This window comes from Aphelocoma coerulescens, chromosome 1, assembly GCF_041296385.1.
Source record: "Aphelocoma coerulescens isolate FSJ_1873_10779 chromosome 1, UR_Acoe_1.0, whole genome shotgun sequence".
In the NCBI taxonomy this organism is placed as follows: Eukaryota; Metazoa; Chordata; class Aves; order Passeriformes; family Corvidae; genus Aphelocoma; species Aphelocoma coerulescens.
In genome coordinates this window covers 20,229,376-20,245,167 of record NC_091013.1, presented here as the reverse complement: position 1 = coordinate 20,245,167, position 15,792 = coordinate 20,229,376, and the positions used below count along the sequence as shown (strand labels likewise).

General features: G+C 41.0%; 1 long non-coding RNA gene across 1 annotated transcript; it reads right to left on the bottom strand.

Annotated features, from left to right (window-relative positions):
• Nucleotides 1-1,294: 1,294 nt before the first annotated feature.
• On the bottom strand, nucleotides 1,295-13,244 carry LOC138118016 (uncharacterized). Its single transcript, XR_011154960.1, has 3 exons — nucleotides 13,165-13,244; nucleotides 1,766-1,850; nucleotides 1,295-1,439 (listed from the first exon to the last, which is right to left on the bottom strand). It is a non-coding gene; the product is annotated as an uncharacterized lncRNA (long non-coding RNA).
• Between the last annotated feature and the right edge of the window lie 2,548 nt (nucleotides 13,245-15,792).

Here is a 15,792-nt window from a genome sequence, read left to right as displayed (position 1 = left end):
GTTAAGTGGAAGGTGTCCCAGCCCATGTCAGGTGGGGTGGAATTAGATGATCTTTAAGGTCCCTTCCAATCCAAACCATTCTGTGATTGTGTGATTCCACTCTGTGCTGCACCGAGTGCTCGGGGTGTTTAGCGATCCACTGCTCCAGGCTCTAAATTCAGCGGCAGTATTTGTTAAAGAGCGTTAGGACCGTGAGCAGGGATTTAACCTCTCCAGCGGGCTGGAGCCGCGGGGTCCCACTAGGTGGCAATCCAGCCCTCGGCATGGCTGCGGCGGCAGCGCCAGGGCCACCAGCCGTGCTCAGGTTGACAGAGGCCACCGCGGTGTCCTTGCTGTGCGCTGACTTCTGATTCTTGCAGGAATCAAAGCTGTATAATTGCTCTAAATGTATAATTTGCCTCATGAATTTTCGTAGATATGCCAATTAAAATATATTTTTAAAAATTGTATTTGTTTATGTATTTATTTATTTTAGCTACATACGTTCTGTTGGGAAAGGGAGAGGAAAGAAAGAAATCTTCTTTGTTTGGGGTATTTGGCAGGGCTAAAGCACAACTGTCTGCTTTGGCTCCTTAAACCACGTATCACATCTGTAAAAACAGAGTGGCAAAAGGAGGAAAAAATCATCTGCAATGCTTTCCTGGTGGTTTCTATGAGGCTTTCATGTAACCAGTACATTTTCATCAATTATGCATTTAGGTCACAGGAAGAGTTGGTCGAAGGAATTCTTTTGCCATTTCAAAGTCGCTGTCAGGAACAAAATATAGCCAAGCTGATGGAGCTAGAAGAAATACAGTTTTGTTCTTCTGACCTGATATTTTTCTTCATTTTCTTTACCATCATTTCTATTTGCATATGTCCCTCAACATAGCAATATCTGTGTAGGGAATGCCAGAGGCCCTTAGAGCATGAAAAGGTCTTATTTTTTAATGGCAATTCTAAAACATGTTATTGTTTATGTTGTTTACATAAAACAACATTAGGGAATTGAGTGAAATGCCTTCCCTGTAAAACATTTGACCAGATCTGGAAAACAGCATATGCTCCTTGGTGGGCAGCATTACAATATGTAACCTTTAGGCTTCTGTGCAATTTACAACCCCAAGTTACATACTTAAATATCCTTTTTAAAGTATAATGAGAATTAAGTGCTGAGGAAGAGGTTTCACATTAGCCACCACACAGAACAGGCTACAGCTGATATTAGCTACAGAAAAATGCCAGAGAAGATCTTAAGATCTTACCTCTTCCCTATACTGGTAATCACAGAAGTCTCAGAGCACTTACTTTCTTTTTTTTCTTGTGAAAAATGCCTGAGAACTTGTGGAAGTGCTTCTGGTGCTGTGGTGCATCTTACATGTGCTTGGAAAGTTGAGCAGTAAACAGAAAATCAATGGTCAGGGCTTTCCACTCCTACACCTAAAGAGGCTGACACCATCCTGCAAACCCCGGCAAAAGTAATATGTAAAGGCAGAAGGGAGAAGAGAGAGATTGCTGCAATTAGTGGGAGAAGAAAGCTCTGCATTCCCACTCCTTCTCCCCACTCTGCTTATGTATTTTATCTACTTTTCTCAAATGTACATTTTCTCAAATGTTCCAGGCTTGGGAACAGGGACAAAATGGAAGTCTACCCCCTCGGAAGTAAATGCCACAGCAGTTAGGCGAGAGATTTTCCCTGTGCATACTGTGGCCCACATGACGAATTTCTGTGGCCCAGCTTCAGCAGGAAAGGCAAAGACTGCTTTTCTCTCTGTTCTTTCCTAACCTGAAGGTCAAGGCTCCAGACTGAAGAGGATCTTACAGCCAGCTGATTCTTTTCCAGTGCATCATTTCTTCCTTGGGTGATGTACCTGAAAATCAGTAGATTTGACATTCAGCAGTGCCAGCGCACCAGCTCATGCTGGGTGACAGAAGGCTGGCTTGGCTAAGACAGACCAAGTTGTCCCATTGCTGGAGGCTGTGTCCATAAGCTTAGGGCCTCATGGCAAAGCACAGCATGCTTGTTTAGAGATCTGTAGCTGCCTCTGAAATATATGGCTCCTTAAGAGGAGTCAACTTGGGCTAACAACAACCCTCCCTTCTAGGAAGTGTGGAGAAGACATTAGCAGAGAGTAAGTGTTGTGCCCACAGAGCTAGAACACCCTGGGATCAGGGTTGGTCTCTTGACATTGCACATATTGCCCTGTACCAGCTTGTTTGGATCAATATATTTGGCAATGAGTAAATTGCTTCCTATGGACCCTGAGGGATCTGAGAGAGGTGATGGAGACTTTGTGAAACACCATTTGAAGTTGTTAGGGACCAAAGCTCCTTATTACAAAACAGGTACCTTTACTACCCTAGTCTGAGGTGTCTCTCTGCTAAGAGTGAAATATTGAGTATGCCTCTTTAATCCAGAGCAATTTTTATTCATATGTTTTCATTTTGGAAGTGAAGAGCTAAGAACTACTTCAAAGGTTAAATTTAGCATGTTAGTACTATATATGCATAATCATTTCAGATATTTAAATTGATTTTAAAAATAGTCTCACCAGTAAGAAGAAAACCTCCTAACTGCCTTAAAAGAAAAAAAAAGGTTAAATTCTGCTATAATTAAGGTTACACATGCAAAAGTTAGCAGTTTTCCTATGTTTATGAAATAAATCTGTCCTATGAGACAGGGAGTTTGGAGGCGGGGCTCTTTCATGCCTTCCTCTCAGAGGTCTCCTATTTTCCACAAACACTTAAATATGAATTTCACACTATGAGCATGACTTTAGCATTGGAAAGGGCTGCCAAGGATGGATCACCCCTGGAAGTGTTTAAGAAATGACTGGATGTGGCACTTAGTTCTATGGTTTAGTTGACATGGTGGTGGTGTTCAGTCAAATGTTGTGATGCCTTTTCCTGGTCTTGAAATCAAGAGTCAAACACGGTTAGAAGGGAAAAAGGGATTTTACCTTGGTATTTATTTTAAGGATCCTTAGGTGCACTACGTCCAGGTCGAATGCACCTCAATGCACACCACAATACACACTCCCAAAAGATATGGTATAACATTATAGGTTTTACTAATTAGCATATCTATCAAAGATTCCCCAATGAGAGGCTTGAATGAGCCCCTCTCCCCAAGGAACCTTCCTCTGGAATGTTCTACCTTAGTTTACAGAATGTGTTCTGGAGAGGACCTTGGGGTCTGGGGCACACTAACCCGTACCTACGAAGCCTTTAAAATGTATAGTTTCCTAGGCTGACAAACAAGTCCAAGAATGTAGGCTAAAAAACACGAAGAATACAGAAGTTGTGAAAAGGTATAAAAAGGGTTTAAAAGAAAAGAGAAAAAAATAATCATGCCATCAGTTGGACTCCATGACCTTGGAGGTCTTTTCCAATCTTAAGGATTCAATGATTCTGGAGAAACCTCTAGGACTTTTATCTAAAGCCTCTGGTTCTGCTTTTTCCTGGATTTCTTTAGTAAGTTGGTAGTCAGTATTGACCAGTAAGAATAAAAAAAAAAAAACAACAAAACTTTTCTCTGATACCATCTGCTAATCCTGGTATTCTCCCGAGAATGACCCCTAAATCACTGGGCTGCTGACTAGCATTAGAAAGAAAAACTGGCATTTCCCAGAGTAAAAGTCTTCATTTCCTTTACTTTTCTTGCAAATACAATAAAGTGGATCGTGCTGAAGGAAAGAAAATCTTTTTGTGACATTTTTGTGAGGAAAAAGCACTCCAAAATATTGCAGTCTCCCCCCACCCAAGAATGTAGTTTTATTACTTAGGCAAAGGCATAAGTCATTTCTACAGCCCCTCTTAACCCTTTGCAGGCACTTAGACTCAGATCTTACAATTTCTCCCAAGGCTGTATCTTACTAAATTGTGGGAATGAAGTCTTGTCCTTTGTTAGAGTAAATACTAAGCCATCCATTTACTTTGTGGGGCCTAAGATTTACAGCCTGTTTATGAAAGATAAGAAAAATCAGGCTTTGAAATTCCCACTGACAAATTTTGCAGCAGTGGAAATATATTAGCTTTTCTACTTGTTCATACAAGAAATTAATTCTGGTTTACTTTGCTCTAAACCCTGTTTACTTTCTGTTTTCCAGCATTGCTATCAGCTAGAAATTACCTTTCACCCTAGAACTGTATTTTTTCTATTTCTGTGCAATAGTATATATTAAAGCTTGTTAAGTGCTTTTAAACCATAGACTGGCAGGTGCTATATAAATATTTATCTTTGTTATGATTGCTTAAAGCAGAAGACTCAGAGGTACATAAGAAAAAAATAAAATAGCCCCACCTTCTGCCCTTAGTTTTCACATCTATTTCACAATCAGTTTAGAAAAAAAAAAAAAAAAAATCCCTCACAGAAAGGAACTATTCAAACTGCCTTGCAGCACAAAACAAGGATAATTTCAATTCACATTAAATTCCCAGATTTGCACTCACATGTGATTTAATTTTGAAACGACCTTCGAAAAGTTTATTGCAAAAAAATGCAACTGAAGGGTTGTGTAACAAAATACCCTTTATTATTCTCTTCTTTGCAATCAATCCATATTATTTCTTGCTTTTGTTGAAGTGGCGTTTATGTTTATTCAGACTATTTGAGCTGGTGGAATGGTGGAAATGGGACGGATGTCTGTCTTTGGGAAAAAAGTCTATGTGACATTCAGCAGAATATGTTTGCTGGACTGTTCTTTTACTATTGTTCCAGGACCAGTAAGCTTTACTTAAAACCCCAAAAGTTTCAGAGAGGCCAGGTGCCTTATATTATATGCTTGAGTGTTCCTTCCTGACTGAGTTGCTTTTCCCATTAGAATTTTTTGTCCCATTCCCATTTGAGGTTTGTTTCCTGTTCCTTTTCATTTCACCTTAGCTTTTCATGCAATGACATCCAAATAGAAAGAGACAGTCATTGCCATGGTTTTCACTCTAAAACTGAACTTCCTGGCTTTTATGGCTCATAATCAATCCCATAATGTCCTGTGCTTTCTATGTATGAGTGACAAGAAGTTAAAGGGAGTTTATTTTGCCTGTATGCAGACAGGCCAACTTTCACACATTAGGAGCAGCAACTAATCACCCACAACATTTCCTAAAGTTTATGGTGCTGGCAGACAGCTGTTTTTGTTCCAATGTGATGGTTTCTTTGCAGACTCCTGCTGCCAGCAGTGTCTCAACCACTTTACTAGTGCTCCATGCACCGTACATCCTGGACTACTGCCTCTAAAGCTCCTTTCTACTTTATACAAACAAAAGCAAACTAGTCTGCCAACAAATACTAAGGAGACAGACATATTGTTACTGTAGCCATATCCTCTATGAAAGAGAATTTTCAGTTACCAACACCTAGAACTGAAAGAACAAAATGATAGTACATAGGCATGCATCCCAGCTCCTTCAGAAAAGATTTTAGCCTTAAATTTTGGTGGTTTTTTTTTTTTTTTTCCTTTTAAATTTTGGCCCTTGGAGGGATGAAAATTCACTAAATCTACTGCTCATGATATAGGAATTTTTAAAAAGTTACCTATATTCTCCAAAAAATTAACCAATATTACTGTAAATGCATTTGTTCTGCATATGTTATAAATGTATAGAAGCTGGGCCTTGCCTAAGCAATTGTTGATGACAATATTTAACAGCAATTTAGTATTTGACTTGATTAGCATGTACCTTAAGAGACTGGGGAAGCATTTGTTTCATCTCTGCAATGCTTTGTCTATAATCTCCCATCTGCAAGCTTGTTCCGATGCTTCTTGTCTTCAAAGACTTTGAAAGTGTGTCCTTGAAGCTGAGAATATACCCCACTGCTGACAGTCCAAGTGTCTGTCTTTAAACAGAACTGGTGTGGGAAGATTGGTATCTTATGCTATGGATAGCATGAGGTAGAGCCTGCAAACACTGGTCAGACTGAAGATAAAAATTTCTAGAGAAGAAATATGTGAAAATCTTAACAAATTCAGCAGATCTCTGAACTGCAGTCAATTACTAAATACAGGAGAAGAAACAAGTGGATTGAGGAAGGAGAAAAATTCCCTTTAATCAAACCATTAAACAATCATCTCCAACTAATGAGGTGTAAAATTCTGAACATTTGAAGTGGATTCACTTTCCTTCTCTCCCACTGATACAGACACATTTGCAATCATGTATATTTGTTCAGTACAGTCATGCTGGTTTTAACTTCCATCTAATTATTATTTATATGATAATAGTTTCTAGGAGCCCAGTCACAGACCAGAAGGCTGCTGTGCTAAATGTTTTTTGCAACACTTGCAAAAAAATGTATTGAACCACAAAGATGATAGGAAACCCACCCAATAAATTCTGTGTTGGTTTTGCAGTTGGTTTTATCATGCTTCTAATTAATCTGCTACCAAAAAAAGACAGTAGCAAGCATAACGTACTAAAAATCAAAACCCCCCCGATCTTCAACATTGCATGATTTGCCAGAGAATCTAAATGTAATTTACATTTTAAAATTCATTGAAAAGCTGTAAGTATTCTGTTAGAAACCTTACAACCACAGGATCAATAAATAATGGGTGAAGGCATAATTTTATTTGTCTTTTCTGTGAGCAATTGTGATTACATGAAAAAAAGAACAAGTCCCTAATGCAAGAATTTGAGTGAAATTCTGTGGGTCCTCCATTATACAAGAGCTCGAACTTGTCAGTTAAAATGGCCTTGCGTTACATCTAAGGGACTTAGATTTAAAAAACTGAAATAAATGAATAAATAATGCTTCTTTTGGAAAGTACCTAATGCACAAAAGAAAACATTGTCCCAAAAGACACCAAAAAGCACTTTTCTCAAGCAGGAAAGAGCTGCTTGGCTCTTGCAGAGCTGCTGGGAAGGATTTTCAGAGACTACTTAACTAGACATCAAGGGATGTCCTTCCTCCAAGGGAGTTTAGATTGGATATTAGGAAAAAACTTTTTCTCAGAGAAGGTCACCAGGCATTGGAGCAGGCTGCCCAGGGAAGTGGTGGAATCACCATCCCTGGAAGTGTTCAAAAGGAACATGGATGTGGCTCCTGGGGACATGGTGAATACATTAGTGGTGAACTTGGAAGTACTGGGTTAATAGTTGGACTCGATGATCGTAGAGGTCTTGTCCAACCTAAATGATTCTATGATTCTTCAGGTGCTGTCTCCAACGACTCAAAGGCACTGGCATAGCTCCTGCCATTCTCCTTTCCATGACAGTGTTGGAGTTACTGCGATCAGACGTACCCTGTGCCTCAGCTGGAGAACAGCCTTTGGTCCCAGCAATATCTAACACAATGTCATGTCATGGTGGTGATGGGTTTGATAATCGGGTAGGAGGGAAGAAAGAAGACATATCATGGCCATGTTTTAACTACTAGTCACAGGGCACAGTACAACTGTGCTTGTAGGTGCAAGGCTGGCTAAATACAGCAGGCGCTGGAAACCACTTTGACATCAACTAGATTCCTGTTAAATGCTTTAAGTGTATTCCTGTTGGGAACGGTGCCTGGTGGCTTGTTTTAGGACTCAGGCTGCATTAGGCAGAGTATCTCCAGATCCTGGAGATATGTATCCCCTCCAACAAGCCCAGCAAGCGCAGCCTCAGCAGAACTATGCTGGGTATGATCTGTCTCTGCTCCCCTCCTGGGCTTTGTTTTCAGCCAGTGGGCAGATTTCCCCCTGTCTGGAGGAAGATAAATGTCTCTACTGGTGCTGCTTCTGAAATTTCAGGGGTCCCCCGCTGTTAGTTGTCTGCCTGAGGAAGGTCACTGTGCCTCAGTAGTGGAAACCTGGGCTCAGAATTAAAGGCAAGAGTAAAGCTGAGGCCCTCCTATGGGGCCACATAACAGCATCCATCCTGTGGATTGGCACAAAGCTGGACAGATAACCCTTGAGAGGCACCCTTCATGTCAGGCCCCTGACCTGGGCGTGCCTGCACTCCTGGGATCCTCTTGGAATCAAAGAGGCAGCAAGCCTCTCCTCTGAGCTATCTGCTGGATGCTGTGCTGTTTCTGCACTGGCTGCCTAGGGAGCCAGCATCCCCTGTCTGGAAACATAAAGGTCTTAAATGCCTTAAGTAGATCGTGTGAGAAGCTCCCTCCTCTGCTCCACCTCATCAGAGGGTTGGCAATTGGTGGTAACACACACAGGTGAGAGGAGAACAAAGGAAATCTCCTTTATTTCTGGAAGAAGAAAAAGAATGCTCTATTTTTCTTTTAAAACACGCAGGATTACTGATTCATTTATTCATAGTACTTGGGTTTTAATCTGTCAGGGAATAATGACCCATTATTTTATACTTATGGGAAATGACACTTTCTAGTACCTGGTATTTGCCGCTGTCAAATTATATATGTCAGCATCTGTCACTCTCCAGCGTTACTTAACGAATGAGTTTTGCATATCCCAATGAGCTTCTACTAGAATGGAGAAAAATATTAACACCTCTTCTGGCAGCTGTACAGACTGACTGCTTTTTTGGCATATCCACTTCTGTTCTGTATAGTCTTACCATATACAACCTAGGCTGCATTGTTTCAAAGGTTGTAACAGGCCTATTAAATACACTAACATACATTTCTGCTTCAGTGGACTATTTTGCTTTCCTAATTTGATTGACTTAATGAAAAATGAAAATGACAGTGTTAAATCAGAGAGAATCACAGAGAATCACAGAGTAGTTAAGGTTGGAAGGGAACTCTGGAGATGATCTAGTCCAACCACCCTCAAGGCAGGGTCACCTAATGCAGGTGACACAGCAACATGTATAGGTGGGTTTTAAATGTCTCCAAAGAAGGATATTCCATGACCTCCCCGGGCAGACTGTTCCAGTGATTGGTCAGCCTCAATGAAAAGAAATTCTTCCTCATGTTGAGGTGAAACATCTTGTGATTTAGTTTATGGCCATTGCTCCTTATCCCATCTCTGGGCACCACTGAAAAGAGTCTGGCACCATCCTCTTGGCACCCACCTTTGAGATATTTATATGCATTGATGAGATCTCCTCTCAGTCTTCTCCAGACTAAACAGGCCCAGCTCCTTTAAGTCTCTCCTCAGGAAAGATGTTCCAGACCTGTAATCATCTTTGTGGCACTCTGCTGGACCCTCTCCTTTAGCTCCTGGACCTTACTTGGAGTATCCAGTTTATAGCTGATCTATACACAGAGGCAAGACCATTCTTTGGTAGATGGTCTTTACATTAGCTCACAGAAAGAACCTTTTTCTTTCTTTGTCACAAATTCTTCATATTTTTCTACATTGAAAACTGATACAAACTTTAAAAAAACAACTTATCTGCTGCAATATAGAGCAGTTTACCTAGACACTATTTACCAACACCAAGTGGGCAAGCACACCGTTAGCACAAAGGAACAACTTTGCTTTTAAGGCTCATTGTGTCACGGTGATTTAAGTAAAGCAAGAAAGGACAGAAACCAGACAAGTCGAAGAGCAAGCAACATGTGATGTTGCTCCAGGGAAGAAGGATACTTTTGCCATATTAGTGTTTCTTGATTTATTTTTTTTTTCATTTAAGAGAGACTCCAATGACAACTCATTCTTCACTAATGAGCTTTCCAGGATCACTGGGGCTTTTGGGCTCTTCATGCAAACCATTGGCAGGACCTTGGACCTGTCTTAGAGACACGAATCTACCATCAGGCTAGAAACTTTGGCCTAGGTCCTTTGCTGCAGGATGGAGCAAAGGACCCGTCACCTTGATTTTAGGGAAGATGACTGTGGTATATTGAAGCAACTGTATTTTTTACTGTATTTATATACAGTATATATATATATTTATATACAGTATATATATGTATTTACTGTATTTATTATATTTACTTTTAATATTGGGTTCTGTGCATTCTAACATGGTGTGTTAACTTTTCTCACTGGAAACTCTATGAGGGAGAAGTGTTATGTCCTCAAGTGAGTCATGCAGAGGAAAATTCCTGTTGAACTTTCACTTCCAGACACAGCTGCTCCTGGTATGAGATATAAAACCCAGGTATTTCAGAACCAGTCTCTATATTTTAAAGAGGATCCTGTTTACGAGGGTTCCCTGCCTCTGATGCATGGTGTCCTGGGTTGAGGTGTATTCTATTACCATCCTCATGAGCTGTGGAAATCAGGTGGGGCAGTGTTTCCTTGCCTCCTCCCCCCAGACTATCTTGCTGTTAATGGCCCATCATTGTCCTGCTGCATGACTCAGAGATAACTCCCTCCAGACTATCTTCTGTTAATGAGCCTAATCAACACTTGGCCTCATGACTCATTACCCTATTGTGAGATGCTCCACCCAGAGGGAGGAACCAAGCATCCCATCGTGGATATAATCTAGGACTCTGAGCACCAGAGGCACTCTTTCCACTGGATTTCCAGAGGACAGGAGCTACACAGCCACCACTGGACTTTCTGAGGAAGAGCAGACCCCTTCTACTACAGGATCACCACTTCAGAGGACTGCTACCACCACCCTGCCTAACAGGGACTCAGGTTGTATCTTGACTCTGTCAGTGTTTTCTTTTACTTTCTTTTCCTTTCCTTTAATTTCCATTAAATTGTTATTCTGACTTGGTGCCTCCCACTGGTTTGTTTTCAAACTAGCACACATGGCAGTTGACAAATCTCAGTACACTATTGGCACTTAACGATTCCGTGAACCTACATGTTTTCCATGGCTAAACGCATGGAAATGCTCAAGGCCAGGCTGGATGGAGCTCTGAGCAACCTGGTCTAGTGAAAGCTGTCCCTGCCCATTCCAGGGGCATTGGAACAAGATGATCTCTAAGGTCCTTTCCAATCCAAACCATTCTATGATTCTATAATTGAAAGATTGAGTTAGCAACAAGTAGGATTGATCTGCCAGAAGCCTATTCCCACCTTGTTTCCTGCTTAGACCTACTTTTCTACAGTTCAAATAGATGAAAATGGGCGCACCACAAAGGGTTGGAAGTTACTGAATCTTTCCTTACACTGAGTTGAACCTCATACTGGCTGAGTCCTCATACAGCTGAATCCTGAAGATTTCATGAAGTTTCCTGCTGATGAAGCTGGTGGATGCCACCCACAGACAAGAGAAATCCCTACAGACAGCTGAGAACTGAAGGAAAAAGTAGTGAAACTCATCATCCTGCATGAAGTCCTAGAAATAAAGCTGGCTCCTAGTTGCAGTTTACTCATACCCACAAACATCTGTGTCATTACACAATATATTTAATCATGGAAATCATTTAAGTTGTTCCCTTGCTCATACCATTTTAATAATTGAGCAGAAAATCAGCCCTGATATGTTTCTTTCCCCATAGTATTACATATGAAACAATATATGTCTGAGCTAATGGCCAAAATGGAAAGCCAAGATGAAGATAGAGCAATACTACAAAGGAAAATAAATCACTGATGTCATGAGTTCACCAAGTACTGCTATTAAAAAAGGAAAATGATTTTCTGAAAGTCTTCTTCTGTTGTTTCCCTGGCCAAAGCTGGTTATCAGATTCAAACTGTATATATGAAATTGCTTTATATCCTGAAAGTTAAATTTTCAGCAAAATTGCTCTTCTTAAATAGCACTTCTTGGACTACTTAAGGACTCATAGAATTGTCTGATATACCCTAATAACAGTGATTCCAGTGATTTGTTTTGGAGGTTGATTTTTCTCCCAAGCCCTTCATTTATGCTTGTATTGACAAAAGAAAAAGAAGGAAAAAAGAAGTACCAGTATTCATAAGGATTGGAACATATTTTAGCAATATTTCAGATATTAGCCATGGGATTAATCTGAGTGAACAGATATCTCCACTCTAGATGTCTTCTATCTCTCAACTAATCAGCTTTGGCTTCCTCAATATGGAAAGGAATAGAGGCATTACAGCACAACCTTAAAGGCAGCATCTAAAACACATATCCAGTGAATCTCACTACACATCTAATTTTCTCCATTAATGAAGGAACAAACATGGAGTAATGAGATGAGCTGTAAGCATCTATGGGACAGAAATCTAAAGTAAACTCAGAGGAATTCTGTGCTCAGAAAAGACAAAGATTAATGAGAATCAGGTTACCCTCAGGTTTATGGGTGATCAGCTCTGCAGTTTTACAGAAACCTGAGCACTCAGTGCTCTTTTTTATGGAATACTGTATGCAGTAGGGATTATTTGAGCAGCATGCTTAATGGGGAATAACAAAGTTTGCTAGAGTAAATAAATAAGTAACAAGAAATCTCAAGAACAAAGATGAGCATGTGGATAGTTGATCTCAGTTGGCAAAGGCTCAAATTAAAGCACTTTAGTGAAATCACTGATAGTAAACCATGAAATCAGAGCCACTGACCTGAAGCACAGGCTAGACCTAGCATCACAATATTTTTACTCCTCTAAAATGCTTAAAGACAGTTTCCTGTTTTAGCCATTTGGACGTTAATTCACCATGTTTTAGTGTGCCTACAAAACCTTTTTCAATTGGGAAAATCACCAAAGTAAAATATAAACCAGCAGTGAACTAATGTAGTTTGTGTGGCATTAAAGAACATGCATGATATATTTTGGATTTTAAATACAATAAATCAGTCATTTAAATTTAATATAAGCCGCATAATTTAATTCTGCTTCATTAGCCTATATAAACACAATAAAATCTGTCAAATGCAAACAAAGGGCCTCCTAGAGGTGATATTTTAATTGTAATAAAACTGTCATCTAGATTAAGAGGCCAGCTGAACAATTAATTTCTTCATAGATGTTAACACTGTTCTGGAAAATGAGCTTTAGCTTTAATTTCTCCTGATGCCTTTGTGCTCAGGAAACAAGAAATTTGCTTGCAGTAGAAAGCAGAAGCAATCTGCTCCATAGTCCTAGCACCACATCAGAAGAAAAAGGAGAGGGGGGGAAGGTCTGGCTTACAGCATGAAGCTCTGCCTCTACTACTTCCTATTGCATTTAACATAAATGGGCCTTTAGCTTAGAGATGGGATTTAGGGAAAGACCTTTCAACCTAGTGAAACATCATCCAATATGCTTTATCCAGGTAGGAAGAGGGGGTTTTCTGATGCAGGTGCCCCCTGCGTGGACCAGGGCACCACAAACGCACACCCAGACTGCCCTGGCATATTGCCTCTCACAGGAGTCCCTGTTCCCTCAGATGGGGGGTAAGTTACCACTCAGCAACACACACTCATTAAAAAAATTGTACCTGCATTTCCTTCTGCTTGCCAGTGGGAAAAAGTATATTGGTTTTTGGTTTGGTTTTTTTTTTTTCCCCCTTAAAACCTTAATACAACTTGTGGCTTAATTTAGTTGGCTGAGAAGCAAAACACTTATCTCTTCCACTGATTGGCTTTAATTGCTTTGCTAGATGTCTTTCAGCTGGTAACTGTGAAATATTCACAAGTGACAGAATCTAATTCCAGCTGGGACAGTTGACTATCAGAGTCTAATTTGGTTGAATTTACCTTCCCCTCCCCTCTCTCGTCCATATACATTGGTGCTGCTCTTCCATATTTTATTGCTTCATCCCAGATCCTCTGTAGCCTATACAGGGAAAAACACAGTGAGGGCCCGTTTCATCATCCTGTTGTAAAAATACTAACCTGCATTGAGGGAGAAATCATCTTTTGTGTTAAAGAGTCATGTGAAATTGTTTACTTTATCCTTTGAATTTTAATCCCTAAAAGCATTTCTTGCCTAAAAATAGAGCTGCATACTTTCTAAGCCATTTAGCAGCCAGACAGAAAAGCCACTAATGTGCCTTTGACTCTGTTTTATTAATATCACATTTAAGAAAGAAATATCTCTGTGTTCCTCTGAGTGACAGAAACAATATAAAGATTTAACAGGGGACAAGAAGCATCGTAATTTCTTCACCAGAGAAAAGAATCTGCCACGGATTTTGTGGGTGTATTTACAGTTCTTCAAAACTACTTTTGAAACTGTGTCACTTTCTTGGATTTCTTCATCCCTGGGCTGGGTATCTTTGCTGTATGCAGGGGCCAGCGGCTGCTCTTTTATTTGACTAACTGTACACCTGCTCCTGCCAAAGCCATTAGCCAAAACATTCATAGCTGAGAAGGAGCAGTGAGAGCTTAAATTTCCAAAGGTTGCAATTTCTAGTACTAAAACAGCCCCAACATTTCTGACAAGTCCCTCCTGCATCGCCCCCAATACCTGCACACTTGTCCCCCAGCTGCAGGGGAGGCTTGGGTCCTGGAGCCAGTGCTGCTCCCTGCACTGGGGGAGCCCAGAGAGGTGTTTGCAAAGTTGCCCATGAAACAGGTTAGACACATCCTGATGATTGGTATAGCCCCCTAGTGTTTTCCCTCCCTTCCTCAATGCATAGCCCTCTCTGCTAGGTATTGGGTCTTGGAACAGAGAGAACATCCATCTTCCTATGACCCAGACAAGTTTTTAACAGAAGAAATGTTCTGGAAGACAAAGTGCCGTACTGGCCTTACTAGAAAAACTAGTGAAGAAGTCTTTCACATATGTAAGACATTTATTGAATCAGAGAATGCTTTGGGTTGGAAGGCACTGTAAAGATACCTAGTTCCATCCCCCCTGCCATGGGCAGGGACATCTTTCATTAGACCAGGTTGTTCAAAGCCCCATCCAACCTGGCTTTGAACACTTTCAGAGATGGAACATGCACAACTTCTCTGGTCAATCTGTTCCAGTGCCTCACAACCTGCACTGCAAAGGATTTCTTCCTTATAATTCCTAATTCCTAATTTTAAACCTATCCTCTTTCAGTTTGAAGCCATTCCTCTAGTCCTGTTACCACATGCCCTTGCAAAATGTCCCTCTTCATCTTTTCTTGTAGGCTCTCTTCAGGTACTGAAGGTACTACTGTAAGGTTTCCCTGAAGTCTTCTTTTCTCCATGAGGAACAACTCCAAATCTCTCAACCTGTCCTCATCAGAGAGGTGCTCCAGCACTCTGATCACCTTCATGGACCCACTTCAGCCAGTCCAACAGAACCAAAACATTTCCATGTCCCTCTGATTTTCATTGTTGTGGTTTTCTTGGCCCCCAAAAGGACCCTTGAAGATTCAGAATTAAATGGCCAGTTTATTAAAATAAACATCTTGCAGGGTTACCAGATCTCTAGATATCACCCTTAGTTTTTAGATGAAAATAAACACAGTTTGTGCAAATTAAAAAGCCATGAGACAATTTTAACAAGTGCAGGATGATGGGTTTATGTCCCTGAGAAGAACAACCAGCCAGCTGGTGGGCACAGTGGGAGTGGGAAGGGGAGAGCTCCCCACCACAGCCAGCCATCATGCTGTCCCAAAACACCTCTTTGGGCTCACCTCCTGGGATGTTGTCTGTGCTCATTTCTTCACTCAGCACTTCCTGGGCTGAGGGGATGGAACAGGGGCTCAGGTGTCCCTTCTGCTTGCATGGCCCTGCACCCCAGCAGGCACCAGAGCTTCTTCAGCATCACCCTTACACGGCCCCAGCCATTCCCAAATGTTTCTGTGTTCACAGAATCCAGGCTAAAGCTGCAAGCCATTACAGATAATTTCAACCTCCAGGGAAAATGTAAAGGTTCTCTCTAAACTGTCCACATCCCAGTTCGAGCTGGGAGTGGGGTGCAGGAGCACACACTGGCCCATATCTCTTCCTCTGAGGTGCCTCCAGGGCTTCTTGGAGCCCTGGGGCCTCTCTGGACAGAGAAGTGCAGCCAAGGCCAAGACACCCCTTTTTAGAGGCAGCTGAGTCCCTGAAACAGAATTGGATCCCAAAAGCCTATGAAGTACTTTGACAAAGTCCACCTAGCATCTTTTCACACTGACATGACTGTATAGCTTCAGGGAGTTTGT